Source organism: Urocitellus parryii, chromosome 3 (assembly GCF_045843805.1).
Source record: "Urocitellus parryii isolate mUroPar1 chromosome 3, mUroPar1.hap1, whole genome shotgun sequence".
Taxonomy (NCBI): domain Eukaryota; kingdom Metazoa; phylum Chordata; class Mammalia; order Rodentia; family Sciuridae; genus Urocitellus; species Urocitellus parryii.
Window position 1 is genome coordinate 91,275,713 of NC_135533.1, and position 9,692 is coordinate 91,285,404.

The 9,692-nt window shown below is 39.1% G+C and overlaps 1 pseudogene; it reads left to right on the forward strand.

Moving 5' to 3' along the window:
- LOC113181966 (MAP/microtubule affinity-regulating kinase 3-like) overlaps positions 1-575 on the forward strand; it is a 136,032-nt pseudogene extending 135,457 nt beyond the window's left edge.
- The last annotated feature ends 9,117 nt before the right edge of the window (positions 576-9,692 follow it).

Below are 9,692 nucleotides of genomic sequence, written 5' to 3' on the forward strand. Positions count from 1 at the left end.
CAGCAAGGGGAACTTTGCAGTGCCACCACCCAGGACTGAATTCACTTCCCCCATAGGCACTGCCAGTCTTAGCACTCCACCGCCAGCCCCGGGAACTGGCGAACTGCAAGATACAAAGCCCTCCTGCCTTGCCCAGCCTGGCCCAGGAAGCTATGCCACTGTCCCAGACTCCAAGTAGAGGCTCCACTAATCTTTTTTAGTAAATTAACTTCAAAACTCACAAGAAGGCTTCCAACCAAGTATGAGAGGAACAGGAGATATAAGGGCTCAGGTCACAATGCTGCTGATCAAAAGAATCTCTGCCCTTCACCTGGAACATGAAAACCACTAGTTCCATGGACCCCAGTGACATGTTGCGGGAAATCCGCAAAGTGCCAGGCGCCAATAGCTGGGACTACAAGTGGAGGGAGCCCTTCCTGCTCTTCTGCGTCCATGGCACACAGAGAACCTGGTGCAATGGGAGATGGAGGTGTTTGGGACTGTTTCTGAGCTGAGTTCAATTCAAGCATCTATCAGAGACATCTATAGCTTTCAAAATTATTGCTTCCAGAATTGCCAATGAGCTAAAGCTGTAACCCAGTCATTACGGTGTAAATTAAGTAGCAATTTAAAGTGTTTTCCTGAACACTGATGGACGTATAGAATAATATTTAGGCAATAACGTTTGCATCTTCTAAATCATGGCAGTGAAGTCTGAGGACAAGCGCACGTCTGGGAGTGGAAGCTGGCCTTTTCTACTAATGCACTATGTTAAAGTCATGTAAAAGAAAAAAAATAAATACTCATTTGAGACTTGGAAATTTCTAACAGTTCAGTGCTCCATAAGTGGCTTTCAGTTCAGAGGAAATCCATCCCTCCTAACAGGCTCTCCGTTTAATGTAGTGTGAACTACCATGTAATGATAGCTACCTGGGCAGTTAAATGCTTTTATAATTAAATCTTTATTGAATAGATTTCTTTATCTTTCCTAGGCAGTTTCCTGCTGTGTGCTTAAACTTGTTGGAATATTGTCATAGAAATGTGATTTGTGTTCTGTGGCAGGGGAAGATATAATTTTAGTATATAAATAGGCATTGAATTGCCAAAAAAAAAAAAAGGAAGTCAACACTGGCCAGGTTAAGTTGAACTAGTGCTGCTGTGCCTTTAGAGAGGCTATATGGATTTTTACTATGCTACACACTGCCTTTCCCCACAATCACTTGGCTTATTCAGTCCCCTGACCTTGGTATACATCATCCACCTCCCTTTTCCTGGCTAACTCCTGCTCATCCTTTAATACTTGACTCATCACCCTCAAATTTAGGAAGCTTTTCCTGACTTTTCCAGATTGTTTCAGATCTCTCCCCCACTGGAATTTCTGTAGAACCCCATCCACTATCCTAGAACATCTATGTCTAGCTGCCTCCTTTGTGGAGGCTGTATTTCCAACACAGTTAAGAACAAGCAAATGTTTGTAGAATGAATGAGTAAAAGAATGAATGAGTGGATAATTCTCAGTGGTGCCACCACTTGACCCTTACTGCTAAAATCTAGGATAACCTATTCCCTGGGAGGATCTTTAACTAATGCAATTTTATAAAGATCTGGCCCCTGATATCTCTGATTAGAAATTACAAAGGAAGTTGAAGATAGGTATAGGATTCCTTACAAAACTCTCACACTGGACTTTTGGGTCTTGCCTTCACAACTGTAGTCTTGAACTTAGGGTGAGGTGGCTAGAATGAAATCTGTCACAGGCTGACTGCACTCAATTGTAGTTCAATTATAATTTATGGATCATTTTGGTCTTCATGGGCCATTATCATAACTGAGTGTCTTGGCCTTATTATGGCACCTGCTCTCATCCATCTTGCAAAAATGGACAGTCAGACACTAAGTGCCTGTGGAGAAAGCCATTCCCAAGCTGTGCAGGTTAGTGCTGATCTCTGATGATTTCCAGATCATGTTTCTGGACTGACATTATAATTTGGTGTTCCCTATTTAGGGGAGTAATGACAGCATAACCCATTATTGAATTTGCATAGTTTTTAAACCCTCTCAGTTTCTTTCAAAATCTTTCTCACTTTCCTCTAAGACTGGAAAGAGTTTGTCTCTTTTACCTTTTCTTCATTATGATGATTTTTCTCCCTTCAAAAATCTGATTGTGTTTTTTGAAGTTATTCATTTTTAAAAAAAATGCTTAAGAGAGCAAAACTGAGATTTATGAACCATCTAATAACTTACATAGATATTATATTTATTTAAAATTTCAGTTCTATATTCACAGTGGAAAATAATCTAATTAAGAAATAAAGGTCTCTGAGAGTTTTTTTTCCTCTCTGTAAACATTAACAGATGCTTTGAAATTAACATTCTGCAAGTGGACATATTTTACTAAGTAACTTTGCCATTTAAAATGAATGAATTACTAGTTGGCATGGTGGCACACATGTAGTCTCAGCTACCTGATACTCAGGAGACTCAGGCAGGAGAATCACTTGAGCCCAGGAGTTGTAGGCCAAGCAGGGCAACAAAGTGAGACCCCCCATCTCAACATAAATAAATAAATAAATGGAAAAGAAACACTGTTCTCTGACCAGTTAGCATGCTGTATTCTGGGATCTATCCACCTGAAGCACTTTGCAATCACACTAAACATGTTCCAAGCAATCTTGTTGATTTGTAAGGGTCCAAGACTTACCTTAGGATAGCTCAGGTAAAGGAAGCTTTATTTCACTTGGTAGAGAGCTCAGCACCATGGAACCTGATGGAAACAGGGAGTGGAACTCACTTCACTGCATAGCCTCACCCTCATGGCACCTGCTTCTCACATACCTGCTGAGCTCTTCCATCTTTACCAGTTGGCATCTTCTTCCCCTGTTTTTCTTTCCCTTGTGTGATACACATGCTTTTTGAATTGCTAGGTCTTCAACTCCACATCATGAGTTGGATTTGCCATCTTCTACTTCTAACTCAGAGTCACGGTTGCCAATATTCAAATTTACAAGAACTGAACCTGAGTCTCAAAGCCTGTCTTTCTGAGACACATCTCACAAGGGCTCTGCCTGTCCATGCTACTCTTTGGGTAAAATGTTCAGTGTTGCTTTAATCAGTTGTGACTGTAGTGGGGATCCTGTGGTATGAACATGAACCTTTCATGACCTATTTCAGTCACTTTCAGGCTGAAAGTGACAAAGGGCACTTGTAAGAGGGTACAGCTGAAGTATGATTTTTATCATTGGCATTTATTTAGGTTGTAACAACTCTTCACTTGCACCCCTGTAACTTTTCTGCATGAAATTAAGGATGGGTGCTGTCAGTCTTCACTCTGGATGACCTTCAAAGATTCAAGATTCTTTGCCTGAGTGGTCTCCAGAAATTCATCCAGGAAAAAAAAAAAGAACTAGAACCACAGTGCTGACCTCCTACCAGTCCCATAACTTGCTTATGCAGTTCAAACAAGCATTAGCCAAAAGAGGATATGATGTCACAAAAAGCCTTTCCAGGATGACCCTGTTTATGATTGACCTCAGAAACTGCTGTGTCAGAATTGGGGTGCTCTCTGTTTGCTGGGACTTCCTGCTTCCATCTCTGGCCTCTGTGCCACCGCATGTCAGCTTCATTGGTCTCAAACTAGCTCACCCTTTGGGGAGCTTGTGCTCAGAGCTCTAGCATAACTTTGTAAATTCACAACCAGAGATGAAAAAAACTCTGAAAGATTATGGGAAAAGATTCTAATTCATTCATGGTGGTCGCATATTGTAATCAGAGTTTTCCAGAAAAATAGAACCAGTAGGATGCACATATGTATCAGCATATAGAAAGAGATTTATTTCAAGGAATTGGCTCATGCAGTTGTGGGCACTGGCAAGTCTGAGATGTGTAGGGCAGGCCCAGTAGGCTGGAAATTCAGGTGAGAGGTAATGCTGCAATCTTAAGGCAGGATTTCCACTATGATAAATCTTAGATTTTGTAATTAAGGCCTTCTACTAATTGGATGAGACCCACCCATATGATTGAGGATTATCTTTACTTAAAATCAACTGATTTTAGATATTAATCACATGTATAAAATATTCACAGAAACATATAGATTAGCATTTGATTAAATACTCAGATACTATAGCCTAGCCAAATTGACACATAACACTAATCAAATATATCCATCCCATGTTTCAATGAATGGGTCCATGAGGAATTGGGGATCGTTTGGAACAGGTCAAATTTTTTATCTACCATATGCCGATGTGTCAGGGACTTTTTAATAAGAATGATTAGTATGAAAGTAGATATCTGCACACCTATAAGCCAATTCATTGGCCTATACGTGGTGCTGTGCTTTATATGTTCCCCTAAAGGTTCATGTGTTGGGAATTTAATACTCAAATTCATATGTTAATGGTATTTGGATGTGAGAGGTAGTTAGGATTAGATGGATCATAAAAGTAATATAAGAAGAGGAAGAGAGACTCAAATTAGTATATTTGGTTTTTCTTGCCATGTGATGCCCTCTACCATGTTATGTCTCAGCAAGAAGGCCCTCACTATGCTATGAGCTAAGCAAACCTTCATTCTTCATAAGTTATGATGTCTCAGATATTTTATTATAGCAACAGAAAATGAACTAAGACACAGGAGTACATGATGTAGCTTAGATCTCTTTCCTTGTCATTTCTTGGACTCAGCCTTCATAGTGCCATGTGGAAGGTAATGAGGAAATAAAAATAGAAGGGTGCCTGCTTTATTCCACTTAAAGGTACTATTATGTCAACTTGTGTTTTTAATTTTTATCTTGAAGTTTTGAAAATACTTTCTTTCTTATAGTTCTCAAGAATGAGTGAAAAAGTTGCAAGAGAAATAACAAATTTATAATGTAAGTTATTTATTATCAATAGACAACATATATACTAACAATCCATAAAAATTAAACACTGTTTCCAAGTAGGGTTTGTGGTTCATGGTATCATCTCCATTTCATAGAATTATGTATTGTTAATTCCCTTCAAATAACATAATTTGAATGCTATTGAATGAGAGATTATTCTGGGTCTATATATTCGGTGGTGGTGAACCTTGTGGTTAAGATGCTGCTTTTAATGAGTTTGCTTTTAGTGGGTGAGAGGAGGGATGTGAAAGAACGAGCCCACATATAAATGCCAAAGAGTGTTCGTGTGGTGATAAGTCCTCTGAAGAAACTAAAACAAAGAACATGATAGAGTGTGGTCAGTGGGGTTGTGCTATCAGGCACACCCTCTCTGGGGTGATATTTGAAAGATGGTATATGAAGTAGGAAAGAGTGTCCCATGTAAAGATACGAGAAATCTGTGGTTGACCTCATGTCTCTATTGCTAAATGTGAATCTGTATATAAATAAACTTCTGATTTACTCACATTCATACTATATTCATATTTTACTCACAGTTTCTGCTTTCTTATATCTTTTTCTCACATATCATCTAGATTCTCAGTTTTCCCATGAATATTTGTATTTAGCTCCCAGTGCTGCTGGTTCTCCCTGGGTTCATATCTTTGAAGTTCATCCTCCTAAAGAAGATAACCTGATTGGCCTGTGTGCTGCTCTTCTCAGGTTCACTACTGTCAGTCCAGTCCGCAGATGTAGAGAGAGAATATCAGGTTCAGTGGGCTGTGCATTCAGCAGGGAACTTGGGTGGAACTGTTTGATTTAGAAAGTGCTCTTGCAAAAGGCCTATAAGAGATGAATGAGATATGAATTTCACATCTTGAAGGAAAGTCCACATTGCACCATGGTCAACACAGAGCCTTTTGAGTCCCTTGCTGTCCTTGTGTCTTCTTTATATATTTCTATCCTGGCATCTTCTTCCCTTTTTACTTGTTTATCTACATATTTGCATCTTTCTACTTGAAACAGAATCCTATAGGGTTTAAGTGACTTGCCCAGAGTCAGAGCCCTGAGTCTCTGACTCTCTCTGTTCCTTGCCTGTCATCCCACCCACCAGTCAGTCAGCATCTGCACTGCCCTAAGGCAGAGATTCTCAGCTGGGAGGGGGTTTTGCTACACAGGGGACATTTTTGGAAATTTTTCCAATGCCTTTGATTGTCTTAACTTGAATGGGGATAAAACTCGAGGCATTCCATGGGTCAAGGTCAGGAATGCTGCTAAACATCCCATAGTACACTAGATGGCTACTGACAAGAAATAATCACCCAGTTGATAATATCAGTAGTGCCCAATATCATCACTACACTAGATGATGCCAGGCAATTAATGACCAAGATGCCTCACGATGACATTTGACCTCTCTTTTCCTTCTCTACTCCCTAAGTTATTAATAGCCACTGGAAAAAAAATGATAACGTTTGCTTGGTAGGTAAAGAAGAATCTTGACTTTTAATTTGATTCAGCAAAAGAAGCTCCACTTGACAGTGGAATCACAGTATGTCAATCCACAGTCGGCCATTATCTTCCATATTTTTTTTTCCTATGGTATGCGTCAATAGCATTCCCGTTAATATTTCACATAGCTATGCTATATATTTAATAAAATACATGCCCTTTAAAAGTCATAATGTCCCTTCTAGGACTTATATGTGATACCACATAATTTTTCTTGAAACTAGGATATGGCTTGGAGAATGATTTCAATTTGTTTTCCAGACACATTGACATAAATCACTGTTTCACTGACTTTGATCACCAGACCGTTGCTGGCCTGCAAATGCCTCCCAGCCTGAAAACTCTCTTACTATGGAATTTTTTTGAAGCTATAAACTGAAACAATGACCCTTGATAAGCAAAAATCTATTCTATTCCATGTTGAAGTTCTGATTTTTACTATACCAAAAAAATAGATAATTGAACAAAGAAAATATAAGTTAAATACAACTGTTCTTAGCCTAGGGTCTTCCAAAGCATAATCTGAGGTGAAAGTTTGTGAGTGATTTGTCGAAGCACGTGATTGCAGAGAGAAGAGGTAAAGTCAGGGGGTTCAATGGGAGTCGGGGGAGTCTCACAGCAGCCTGCACCATAAGTTCCTCACTCAATGGGTAACTGATCCTTTGAAAGCCATGAGCCTTTGAGAAGCTTCACAAAATGGATCTCTGAATCATCAGGCTGGGTAAGAAGGGAGGAAACACCTCTCTGTTAGCTGCCATCCTTCATGTCCAGGGTCACAATGTTGTGTGTTAACTTCTCAAGTTTAATTTGTAAGTGCTTGTTGTCCCAGAGATGCCCAATGTCAGAAGATGTTGGGTTACACCTGCAGGAAACTTGTGGAAACCTGTGCAGAACTTGTTTCTATAGAGATAGCTGCAACAAGAGGTAAGGCCTAGGGTAAATGAAGAAACAAACAAGAAGTATTTGAAACAAAATTCTTTAATGACGCAGTTAAATTTAGTTTAGTCTTCTTCCCCTCATAGAATAGTATATAATGAACACATAGATGTCTGAGGTACATCCTGCACATCCATATCTACCTATATATTTATAGATACTCCTGTAAATATAGGTAAATATACACACATACACATGTAGACATGTATGCATATAATTTGTAAGCATATAATTTAAATAAATGCTTATACACATGCTAAATACTCACATAGTATGTGACAACAATAAGAACAATTTTCAGGACTTTTTTCGCCTGCATAAAAGGCATGGCTATTCTCATTTGGATGACTGTACTTCTTATGAGAGGTACAAAGTGACAAAGAGTGCCTTTCCAGTGGCTGTTAGCTTCTTGTTTTCTTTGGCTAAGATATTCAGTATTGACTCTTAAAGCTATTTAGACTTAGAACTTGAATATTTCTATTTAAATTCTATCTACACAGCATCATAATTTTATGATCCTGTGAACATTGTTTAACCTTTCTGTGCTCCAACTTCTACCTCCACAGCAAAATGGAGCTCTCTCATAAGGTTATTGTGGGAATAAGTGGGTTGAACAACAACAACAATAAAACTCACTTAGATTGGCACCTGGCACATAGTAGGATCTCTAATTGCTTAGTTATTAAAAGCTACTAGATGTTAGCTGTTGTTATAACTTTTATGCATGCATGCCAAAACTGTATTATAAGTAGTGGGAGAAGACAGATTGGAAGGAGTTGGTCTATTTTTTTCCTGGGTTGTTTCCTACTAATAAATCATTTCCATTTGTATTTGGGGGTAGGTCGGTATCACAGATTGAACCCAGGGATGCTTAACCACTTAGCTACATCCCCATTCCATTTTTTTGTTTTGTTTTGTTTTAATTTTGAGACAGGTCTCAGTTGCTTATGGCCACACTAAGTTACTGAGACTGACTTTGAACTTGAAATTCTCCTGCCTCAGCCTTCATAGCCGTTGGGAGTATAGTCGTGTGCCACAACACCAGGCTTTCCACGGTATTTTTTAAACTGAGAAAATACTGAGTTATAAGGCTTTGTTATTGCTTGTTCTAAAGCACTTTTCTTATCCTAAGTTTTAATCAGAGATAAACATGTACAGCATTTTAGATGCCATTTAGCATTTAATTTGAAAATTGCTGAGTCAGGCTGGAATGCTATGGAATGGTTCAGATTCATTAAAACAAAAATCGAATAAATGTGAGAAGGAAGAACTTGACTTAAATGACTGCTGATGAGTGGAATGGGGGACACACTTGCAGCTATGGGGACAGCTTGTTCTGGGCAGAGCAAAGGAAAACCCTCAGATAAGGCAAAAAAAAAAATTGTTTTCTGCATACCAACCACATGCTGAGTGTTTTAGTAGGATTGGATGTACAAAGCCGGGAAGGATTGCCCATAAATCAAAGCCTAGTAACTCTGCTCCTTAGTCTCTATACCAAATGTGTGAACAAAGAACATGAACCAAATGGGTGAGCCCATTTTAGTTTTAAATAAAACAAGATAAATAGATCAATACATGTTTTGTTTAAGTGGTTTCAGTGAAACTTGAGTTAAACTAATTACTTGATATAAAGGCTGTGATTTAAATACAGATTTTATGAGATTTTAGAATTAGATCCTTCAGAATTCAGTCAAAATTGTAGTTCCAATGAAACACGAGGGTGAGACTGCCCAGAATAAGGGTAATCATTGTTTCAATTATTTGCTCCTGTAATAGATCACTCCAAAGCTTAATCATTCACCATAAACACCTATTTTATCATTTTTCAGAAAGCTTGAATTCACTGGGTTCCTGCTAACTGGCCCTTGGACTGCATGGCATATTGGTTCTGGCCGTCTACTGATGAAGTGAGCTAGAACCATACAAGATGCTCATTCACAGGACTGGTGATTGCTCCCATAGATCAGCTGTGAGATCGCCGGGACTGATAGCACTACACCTCCATGTGGCCTTGGCTCCTCTTAGGGAGGCAGATGGATGTCAATGTAAGTGATATAGGAATGAGCATGGTAAGAAGAAGAGAGCTAGAACTGCCAGCTCTCTTAAGTCCTGGGTTCAAAAGACCCACAAAGTCCAATCTGTTATGTTGTATTGGTCAAAGTGGCCACAGAATCAGCCTAGGCTTGAGGGGAGAAAGCATAAGCTCTTTCCTTTGATATAAGTAGTCCCATGTATACACAAGGAGGGGGACTTAGGAGAGGGAATTTCAGAGATTGACTACCACAGCATTTTCAGAGTAGCACTCTAATGATAATAACAGCCTTGGCACAGTTCATTGGCACTGGTGACTTTTCAGAGTATTTGTGTGTGTGTGTGTGTGTGTGTGTGTGTGTGTGTGTGT